This window comes from Callorhinus ursinus, unplaced genomic scaffold, assembly GCF_003265705.2.
Source record: "Callorhinus ursinus isolate GAN/ISIS: 27379988/994484 unplaced genomic scaffold, GSC_fseal_2.0 scaffold1108, whole genome shotgun sequence".
NCBI lineage: Eukaryota > Metazoa > Chordata > Mammalia > Carnivora > Otariidae > Callorhinus > Callorhinus ursinus.
Window position 1 is genome coordinate 1,255 of NW_027398163.1, and position 11,362 is coordinate 12,616.

The 11,362-nt window shown below is 37.2% G+C and overlaps 1 long non-coding RNA gene across 1 annotated transcript; it reads left to right on the plus strand.

The window, feature by feature from the left end:
- Positions 1-1,080: 1,080 nt before the first annotated feature.
- On the plus strand, positions 1,081-6,457 carry LOC141372110 (uncharacterized). The gene is made up of 3 exons (XR_012377429.1): positions 1,081-1,249; positions 5,369-5,473; positions 6,354-6,457. It is a non-coding gene; the product is annotated as an uncharacterized lncRNA (long non-coding RNA).
- The last annotated feature ends 4,905 nt before the right edge of the window (positions 6,458-11,362 follow it).

The following is an 11,362-nucleotide window of genomic DNA, read 5'->3' on the forward strand; positions in this document are numbered from 1 at the left end:
AGCTAAAAGGAAATTGCAGCTTCTAAGCACAAAGTCTGAGACTGATCTAATCAGTTCTTTTGTTTAAGATTATTGTATTATGAATTTCAATATTTGAATATGATAAATTATTGTATGTTGATATACAAACATACACATATACTTGTCTGCTTTTCAAAAGACTGAGTCAGAATGTCTAATTATAGTGTAGTTATTGTATTATTACATGGTCTTTGTTTTATTATTCCCATTCAAGAGGTATAGAAATATTTGAGGAAATCTTTTGTAATTGAGAAAATTGTTTATAATGGTCAATAAGAAACATCTTTCCAAACAAAAGACTCATACGTCATGGAGGTTTTCCCCCTCTGATTGGGATGTTAGGCTCTCACCTAGGAGGGGAACAATAGCCTAGACTTCTGTTCACTTCCCATCCATGACGGATCAGTTTCCCAGTTCACTTCTCTCTTGGTGTTCCATGAGAGGCACATCTCCTTGTTTGCTCACCTGTCCAGGTGTTCAGAAATAGCGGGCCTGTTCTGCTGTGTGTAGAGGAAAGCTTCTTTGCACCACAAAGGGCTGATGCAGAGGTAGGAGTCCTCCACTCACCACATACTACCCTGTTCTCCAGATGAAAAAAGTGCAAGGAGAGGAAACAATAAATGATATCCAAAGAAATCTGGAGTATTTCTGCTCATTTCAGAATAATAGTAATATTGCCCATGAGAAGGAAACTTAGGAATCTGGTTAACTTAAACTTTAAAATTCAGAACCAAAAGACTTCCTCAGCTAGCATTATATCAATATAACTTATCTTTTTTAGCATATGAAATGATGCCTGACTGGCAAAAAAAGGAATCAATAGCATTATTAAAGAATTCTAGTTACATGTAATTACAAACTGATTTTGTAAATTAATCCACTTATCGATTGGCTCTTTTTAAATGTTTAGATGCTTTAATTAATTTACTTATTTTTATATTTGCTTAACGATTCACCACCTTTAAATATTAAATGAAATGGTAACATGTATTGTGACTGAAGAAAGACATCTTGCAGTATGATTTCTTTTTCTCTGTTGTGCGTTCTTCCTAGATGTGTGTCACCACTACTGTGTGAATTCTGAATCCTGTACCATTGGGGATGACGGAAGTGTTGAATGTGTCTGTCCAACACGCTATGAAGGTCCAAAATGTGAGGTTGACAAATGTATAAGGTGCCATGGGGGGCACTGCATTATAAATAAAGACAGTGAAGATATATTTTGCAAGTAAGTGGACACCCAGCTTAATTTATAAAAGCATTCGAGCCCAAAAGGATCTAGCAGTTCAACAATAAATGTGAAGATAATGTAAATTATTTTTATCCTAAGATTCTATATAGTGACCAGTGCATCCTTGTTTGTTTGTTTGCTTTTCTCTTTTTGGTTGTAGATAAAATTCAGTTCATTTCAGTTAAATGAACTTATTCAACACCTATTATGTGCAATTGGGGAACATGAAAATTTATCATATAATCATGTAATGATATGGTCAGATCATTCCCTATGTAGAATATTCCTAATAGTAAGCATGAAATAGTGAAATGCAACATACCTTAAAAAAGCTATTTGTAATATCCCTAAATTTGAATAGCTCAGGCTTTTAAATGTTTCATCATTATCATTGACAGCGAGTGTTTACTTTTCTGTTGTTACAAAATCAGCGTGTAGGGGAGGAGCAAAAGACCTGTCTAATGTAAATACATTTTAATCTTTGGATTTTTATCTGATTTTAAGCACAATGGTCCAAAATGAGGAGAAGGAATCATGTGTCCTAGGAGGCAACTAAAATAAAAACGTCCAAGTTAGACTTTGGTTACGTTGCCTTTGGCCCTTTGGCTTTAAGATCAAGTGACTGGAAAATAGAGCATCACAGCTAAAGGATAATGCCGTTTGGTTTCTTTCCTTAAACAGGTTTCTGCCACTGAGGTTAAAGTTCAGTCCTCACTCTGAACTTCTTTTAACAACCTTTTAAAAGAAGGGCTTATAAAGCACTGGACTCCTTGCTTAGGAGTATCATAAATGAGAATATGAGGTAGAAAAGCATGCTGTCAAGGGCTCATGCCACGGCTTCTACTGAGACAGCTCTGTGGGGGTACCAGCCCTGAGTTATGTTGTCTCCCAAAGAGGGCCCAATAAAATTTTATTACAGACAGCATCAACATTTTTTTCTTTTTTATTTACTCTCATTTTAGAATTTACTCTGAGTATGATTTGTGTTGTCATTATGAATGACAGATACTCAAACCCTCAAATTGGGTCACTTGAAAGTACATTATTTTTTAAGTAAAATAATTGAAAATACAACTAATTATAAATATGTGCCTTTGATAAGTATATAAAAGCAAATGCATTTTCATGTAAACGACCAAAGTCATGTTTGCTCATTAAGCTCATCAGTTCTTTGTGATGAAACTTGAGCAAGACAGAACTTTGTTTCCATGAGTGAACATATATTTTTCTCTCTGTCCAGTGCACCATATCAGAAATGCACTGTAGTGTCTTGCTTACGACTCCATTCCATTCACACAGGAAATAATAGACTATCATCTAAGACAGGCTATAAGCTGCAATTTCCTTCCCAGTTTACCTTGGAAAAGCTCATGCAGAGACACACATTGTGTTTTCATTACAAGGGGAAGTTCCAGATGAAAAAAGAAGGGTGAGACTCTTTGGGCTCTTAGTACTGCCTGCTACAGAGAAAACTGGCTTCATCATCCTAGAAACACCAGAACCTCATAACCCTAGTAGGCTACGAAGATCCAACATTGTAGTTCTTGACTCTTAAAAGATCCTTTTTGAAAAAGAATATGTCAGATAAATAACAGTTGCTAACAAAGGAGTAGATAGTGGAAGCTTAAAAATAGTATAATCCTTGATCAAATAGACTATATAACATATGAGCATGACAATACAAAGAAGACTCTGGGTATTCTGAAACTTGTTAGACAAGTTTGTCTTCATGTCTATGGTACTTTCCATCTTAGCATTAAATGATGTTTAAGTGATAGTAGAATTTCTGTCTCACAGGTAAATAACTGGTAGTAAAACAACCACAACTGAATTACAGTAAATCTTTTACATAAATAGAAAAATTCAAGCCTTCACGTATATGTGTGATTTCAAATAGTCAGGTGTGTTTCTAATGCATAGTCTGTGAGCTGTCAACTAGAATAGATACTCTGTCAAGTATAATAAATTTAATCTTTAAAAATGGAGCTAATTGTATATTTTTCTCTTTTGTGGAAATCTGAGTAAATACTGATGAAGAGTGACTTGATCATAATTTGGAATAGCCTAAGTAATACCTTTGCAATGTCAGTTGTTATAGGATTTCTTTGTGCGAACAGGACAACTGGTAATTAACTTGTGGAAAGTGATATATCACAAAATGTGTGTGTGTGTGCGTGTGTGTGTGTGTGTGTGTGTGATATGCCTCTAAGAAATGAAATTATGATGAAAACCAGCATTAAAATATGAGCTGAACTCTTTGATGCATTATAATGATTTGAGTAATTTGTATTTCACATTTGAAATATATACAAATGTCTGTCTTCAATTTAGGATTCAAACAAAACCTTTAGAAGGAGAAAGAGGCAACATCTTTTATAACTCTTGAAAGCAAGTGTTAAAAGCAATCAATACTTAGAATTTTTTTTTTTCTCTTTTAGAAGCTGATATTTGGTGTATTTTGTAGGAAATACTTTAATGTATAATGAGCTATTTTTTTCTCTTTGACGTTGTCTTTTTGATAGAACAAGAAACCATAACTTGCTGCTCTTTGATTTTCAAGGAGGCTGGGATGGAGGGCAAGGAAAAGTCTCCCGGATGCATTTAACAGATCAGACACCAATACTGCTAAATGTATACTTGTCTCACTTTGCATCCATATTCAGATACCTTTAGATTTAAGGCATCCTCTGTTAAATCTTGGAAATTTGAACTACTGCTTCCTTTTCCATGTTGGTTCTACATTCAAATATCTCCAGCCAGTACATAGTTGACTCATTACTTCTGTTCATCTTGAAAAGAAATGTGATTTTAATATCCAGGCTTTTAAAAAATATCTTTAAATTAAACACTTGGAAAAATGATAAGCTTTTTGGTGTATTTCCAACAGGCTTACCACCTACAGGAGCTGAAATAAATATTCACAGAATAAATTAATCAGGATCGCCTACTGATCATTTCAGGCATCTAACCGATTATTGGGAATTACCCTTTGATGGATGTAACACAATAGGTATCCATCATGGAGAGGATCAAAGTGATCAGTGATATTGCAACCTGATTTATGTGTCAAGCTTGTGACACCACTGATTGCTTCATCACACCTAGTGCCAACATGACCTCATAATCAGAATAGTGGCATGATCTGTTGTAATTCTGATTTGGGCCAAAGCTTGTATTATTCTGTCAACCTACTTCCCATACAGGAGATCTCTTGATAATTTAGAATGTCGATGCACTTTTGTCTGTTCCCCCAACAATTTTCAATGTCCAATCTAAGAGTATTTATTTATATCAAAATATAGCACAGCAAATAAGAAATTGCTGTATTTTCCTATTATTGTTATGCTTGTTTTTTTCCATGCAGCAGTAGCCATAGTGTTTTTCTTATCTCAGACATGCAATGTGCTATAAATTAGAATTGTTTCCATAAGTTTTCCACAAGAAAGCCTACCTCATTACCTTGTTGCCAGACTACATATTTTTCCTATAACACTACTGTTTATTTTTGCAATGAACTTCCCATGAATTTTTTATGTGTTAGAGTAAAAAAAAAAGACATTAATTACAGTACATAATCAAAGAGAAGCAGTGAGATAAAATGACTACCAGATAATCCTATACTTTCTTACAAAACCTGGAATCTAAAACTCATAACAGTTTTTTTGGACCAGATTTTCCAGTTTACAAGAAATAGCTGAAGCATTTTCTTCCAGAATATTTGACCATGTGGTTTATAATTCACACTGATGTCACCAAGTCCTGGTTGTATGAAAAGGGAATAAGATCCTGATGCTAATGTTTCCCTGCAGTGTAAGTGATAGACATTAGAGCATATTTTTTCACATATATATATATATATATAGCTATATTAAAATTTTATATTAAGCAAATGGGTTGAAAATTTGAAAACTACCAAAAGAAAACATTTGTCTGTCATCATTTTGTTAAAAAAATTTTTTTTTTGCCTCCAGGAAGTCTGTCTTTCTGAAAACTTACTTTTAGCCAGACACTCATTACTCCTCTATGATGAATATTCTCATCTGCAGAGAGTTTATGTCCACTGCAACAATAATGATGCCAGTGACAATGAGCTTTCTTTCTTCTTTGTTGCTGCAGCTGCACTAATGGAAAGATTGCTTCTAGCTGTCAGTTATGTGATGGCTACTGCTACAATGGTGGCACGTGCCAACTGGACCCTGAGACAAATGTACCTGTGTGTCTGTGAGTATTGTACAATGCTGTGGGCATTTTGTGCCATGACTCTGTATGGACATGGAATCCCTCCTCCATTGTTCTCCTTTCTTGGGGTAATACATTTTATCTCAGGGGGGTGGGGTAATACATTTTAAATGAATGTTTCATGGACATCTCTGATCAAGTATTGTCCCTCAGTGTCTCAGATGCTACAGAATCTCCTCCCTCATCAATGTGCTAGTGATTTCATAAGAAAGAGCTCATTTAATTATTAGCATCATACCCATTAAAGACATTCATAGATCTTTGAACTTGGGAATGCCAGGGAGAATTATTCTAATTTCATTGACCGTATTCAGGTATGGGAAACCCAGGCATAATCGTATTTACGAACACTTGGTACTTACAGCCATTCCTTTCAAAAGACCTTGTGGGATCTTTTCAAATGTATAATGCTATTTGATGTCTGTATCAGGTTTAGAGTGTGGTATTATGTAAGCCTATTAAGCCCTCATCTCCTTTGGAATTCATTAACTTGAATCTGGGTTTCTAAACATTTGGAAAGTACTGGAGATTCTCTGCTCATGAGAAAATCTAGAATTTAATATTTTCCCCTCTGTCCAGAATGGACAACCTGAAATAAAACCATTCCACTTACGTGGTTTCTATTTTGATTTTTCTTTTATCACTACTTGACTAGAAGGATGACATCCACATATGATCCACTTCCACGTTCTGTCCCCCTCTTGTCAGAGTAGCATGTGATGAGTGTGAATGAGAGAGAAATGAGCATACCTGATGAAGTTATAGTCATATGTTACTATCTCTGTATGAAATAAATTTGAAACATATTTAGAAAAAAAAAGTCAGACACTTTATTTAGCTGTATTTTACTGAAATTCTGCAGATGCTCTGTGGGGTTTAAAAGTCAGCGCTGTGACCAGAAAGAAAACCCTTGTGATCACTACTGTCAGAATGAGGGGATTTGCACTTTAACTGCGTTTAATGAGCCAAGATGCAAGTAGGTTTAACCTTCCACTTACCACTGCGCTTCGTGTGACATCATTTCAGGCCACAGTTCATTGGTTTAAATCATGAACATCCACATGCATTTCACAGTGTATACTTAATCTCGGGGCTCATCTCTGTCACACACACTTAACCTTTGCTTCGCTCACTGACAAATGTATGCACCACAGTCAGCTAGAGTGTCTAGAAATATAATGGAGGGAATGAAAAAGCTCATGGAACCGTCTAATAAAAATGCATTTGCTAGAATAGTGGCTTTTAATTAAAGAAGTACAGAAGCAGGTGTTTTTAGGCTATTGCTATAGTTTATAATATAAATTTGGAATAGTGGCTTTTATTTAGTAACTGACTTTTCATATCAAGTGCTGATGAAATAATACATTATTATGTTTCCCAAATTTTTACTGAGAACACTCTTACTTTAACCAGAAAGATTTCTTTACAGATGAAATAGGTACATGGTAAAAATTTGGTTTCCTAATAGTTTAAATCTTTCTTTCCTGATTCAATTTGTCCATAACAAATAAACTCACCTCCTCTGAGAAATTTCAGGGAACACCTTTGGGGAAACTACCCACCACAATGGAAGTAATTTTTGCACTTTCCCATTTGAGCTTTAGAGATGGATCATATTTGACATCCCCCATAATACCCAATGTCATAAACAGAGGCCATGATTGGCACCTGATAACAGTCCCAGGGTGGTGTCACAGTGTACTTATGAATGGTCTTTAAGCACAATTGTATTGAAATTCAGATGTCTCATTATCAAAACTCTACAGTTTTGTTCACAAATGATCTATATTGTTATTCAAGAAAATGTCATTCTTTAGATAATAGTCCAAAATAATATGGGAAGTGATTAAAGTAATCACATAGAAAAAAAAATGGTATTCTTTATTTTTCTTCCTGGAATATATTTGAATATGTCAAACCAACATTCCTATATAAACTACATCCAAAAATACCACTTTAAATATTAGTCTACAAATGTATATAAACTTATCTGTTAAAGCATTGATTCAGTTCATACTCAGGTTTGTTGTACCTTGTGCAAGTGAAGACAGAGGAGACTCTTCAGTTCTACTTGAACCTGGCTCTACCCTAAATTCCTACAGCCATTCAGCAAATATTGATAGACCCTGAAAGTATGCTTTGTCCTAGACAAAGTATGTCCTAGACAAGTAAAAATGGATGAAATTTAACCCCCAACATCAAGGAGCTCATTAATTAATGGGGTGAAAAATTCATAAACAACTAATTAACCTATAATGATGTAGGTGTGAACACAGGAAAAAAGAGGGGGCAGTGGAGTCTTAACAGGGCAAGTGATTTGTTCAGAATGGAAATGGAAGCTTTATAGAAAAGACAATTTTTCATGGTTTGTGTAGTTCATGAAGTTCAGGGAGGTTGGGAAGAGCATTCTGAAAAGAAAGTAACATAAGCGAAGACATGGATGTGAGACTTAATGGCCTATTTGGGGAACTGTGAGTGGATGCATATAGCTAGAATGAAGGGTGACTGTAGTTGGGAGGGGGAGGGGTGTGAAGACACAAAACTGAAAAGGTAAATTAGAATCCTATTTAGGCCAAAGTTGGAAGATTGCATAGGATCCCAAAAGGAACGAATAGCCAGAGATTTGAGGCAGATGCTTGAGCTGAAGGAGTTGGCTTTTGCAAGGTGATGCTCATTGGCGTTTGGGGGAGAGCCCTGGAGATCAGCTACAGGGAACCCACATGAGAAAGTTTGGCACCACTTCAGGAGAAAAGGGATGAGTGCTCGAACCTGTGCAGTACAACTGGAGGGAAGAAGAGCAAGGGCAAGAGATTCATGGATATTTCAGAGTTAATAAGTCCAGAGTGAAGCTTGGCCAAACATTGATCCAGGTACTCATGTTACTTCATGTTAGGACACCAGTAATGCCTACTCTGGGGCCCAGTCTTCTTAAATCTTGTTCCTCTTCATTATGTCCAGGCAACATACATATAACATTTCAGACCCACCCTCCTTCCTCCCCATAAATAAGTCTAGGAACATGCCTGCCCAGAGAATGCCCCTGGGTCCCCAGAATAGGTATCTCTCATGGGCATAGCAGCCCACAATAATGTTCTCTTCCACTTTTTACTCTTAGCAAGTACCGTCAGAGGCACCTGGCCTTTAAAAGTGATAATCAGCCTATTTCATTAACTCATCGAGGAAAAATACATTAATTGGAAAGGTTTAGAACAAAAATATTTCACTTTTGTGTATGTTTGTCTCTATCTCTATGTGCATTTGGTTTTATGGAAGTTTTGTGCCTTTGTTTTTTACAATCTAAAGTTTATTCTGATGGTAGCAGTAATGCTTACTGGATCCCTCAAATAACTTAAGCTATAAAAGAAGCATAGAAGAGATAATGATATTCTGCTTTCATTCATTCATTAATTCATTCACCAAATGTTTGTTGATAATCTAAGATGAATGAGAGCCTGTGTAAATTAGGAAGGATAGTTAATAAGAGCTAAAACTGACTTAGCAAAGACTTTCTGCAAAGCACTTTACATATTTTATGTAAGGTTATAATATTATGCTGATGATTATCATCATCATCATCATCACCATGTAATTGTTATCCCCATTTCACAGATAACACTGAGGTTACATACTAGGAAGCGATGGATACCTGAGATTCTGATGACACTTGTTTGATTCTAAAGTTCAGGCCCCGGTTATAACTCTTATTCTGTCCTACTTCCTTTATGCTGTACTAACTCTAACGTGGTTTTTACTTTGAAGAATTTAAAATTTATTTTGGTAGATGAATGGATTTTAAAACCTTAAAATTTCATTTGACAATTGTTATAATAGTTAAGTGGGTGATGTGTGTTAATGAGGACACTGGTTCTGATGAGCACTGGGTGTTTATGTAAGTGATGAATCACTGAATTCTACTCCTGAAGCTAATATTACGCTATACGTTAACTAACTGGAAATTAAATAAAAAATTTGAAACAAACAAACAAAGAAATATGACTAAAGTGTTGTGGGAAGCTATTTCAATAGAGATCAATTTATGATTCCTTGTTGGAGAGAGAAAAACTTTATAGATGAAGTGATAGTTTCATAGTATTTTGAAAAAAAATGTGTAGTATTTGTATAGATGGGAAATGGCTAAAGGCCTTTCTTGAAAGAGGAAGAGAATAGGTCTGAAAGTAACATGACGGTTGTTGAGAACAGAACATAGCCTACATGGCAAACTGGGAAGAGAGAAGACTAGAGAGATATGTGGGGGCCAGTTGATGAGGTACATTTTATGCCATGACACAAGAGTGGGTTTACAGAAAGAAGAGTAGATGATTAAGGATCTAGGAAATACCACTGTTTGATACTGTGTTATAAAGGAATCAACAAAAGTAAATGAGAAAAAATGGAAAATGGAGGGAATTTTTCAAAGAGTGGATTCCTCCAAGTCAAACGAGTAGAGTGTTAAAAGAATATGAACTCAAAGAAGAAGAAAGAAGGAAAGAAGAAAGAAAGAAAGAAAGAAAGAAAGAAAGAAAGAAAGAAAGAAAGAAAGAAAGAAAGAAAAAGAAAGAAAGAAAGAAAGAAAGAAAGAAAGAAAGAAAGAAAGAAAGAAAGAAAGAAAGAAAGAAAGAAAGAAAAAGAAAGAATAAAGATATATCAACTCCAGGAGCAAGATGGCAGAGGAGTAGGAAACCTAGATTTCGTCTGGTCTCAGGAATTCAGCTGAATAGGGATCAAACCATTCTGAACACCTATGAACTCAACAGGAGATCAAAGAGGAGAGTAGCAATAATTCTCTGAACAGAGAAACGACCATTTACTGGAAGGTAGGACGTGCAGAGAAGTGAATCCGAGGCGATATTCAGGAGGATAGATGGTGGGGGAGGGGCCTCCGTCGGCCGCTTCTGGCAAGTGATAGAGCCCCCGAGCACAAAATTGGACCTTTTAGATGTTGGCTCTGCTGAGGGACGTCGCTGCAGTGGCTAAGCAGGGGGTGGAATCCTCCCAGGACAGTGTGGTCTCAGGACCCTCAGGGGTCACAGAAAGACCGGGGGTGCCTGAGTACGGCAGAGCTCCCAGGTATTGGAGCGGGGAAGCCGGCTGCAGAGACGGAGCCAAGGCACGGCCTCTCACCTCGGGGTTGCCCTGAACTGTGATCCGCGGCCCAGTCGGGCCACTGCTCCTCCAGCAGGGACCCAACAAGCGGCAGAGCCGGGGAGACTCTCCTTCCTCCCCGGGGAGGAGCGGCACGGGAGCGCACCGCAGGGATCTGCTGGGTTTGGAGACTCCACACGGGGTCGGGTGCCAGAGATACAAAAGCTCAGAAACAGGCCCGGTGAGCACGGAGTGCGGCCAGAGACCAGGGAGGTGGGAGTGACTGCTTTTCTCTGGGGGCGCACTGAGGAGCGGGGCCCCGAGTTCTCAGCTCCTCCGGGTGGAGATTGGGAGGCCACCATTTTCGCCCTGGTCCTCCAAAGCTGTACTGAGAGCTTGCAGGGAACAAAAGCTCCTGAGAGCAAACCCGAGCAGCTTGCTTAGCCCAGACCGACAAGGGCAGGCAATTCAGCCTCCGCAAAGATATTTGGAAACCACGGCAACAGGCCCCTCCCCCAGAAGATCAGCACGAACAGCCAGCAAGCCAAGACCAAGTTTACCGATCAAGGAGAACGGGACAACTCCAGCGCTAGGGGAATACTGCACGGAGAATTCATGGCTTTTCTTTACCATGATTCATTAGTTCATCAAAGTTAATTTTTTTAACTGTTTTTCTTTATTTTTCTTTTTCCCTTATTCAACCAACATCTTATCAATCCCTTTTTTAAAAAAAACATTTTTTTATTTTTCATTTTTAGAGTCATATTTTATCCCTTCATAGTAGTTACC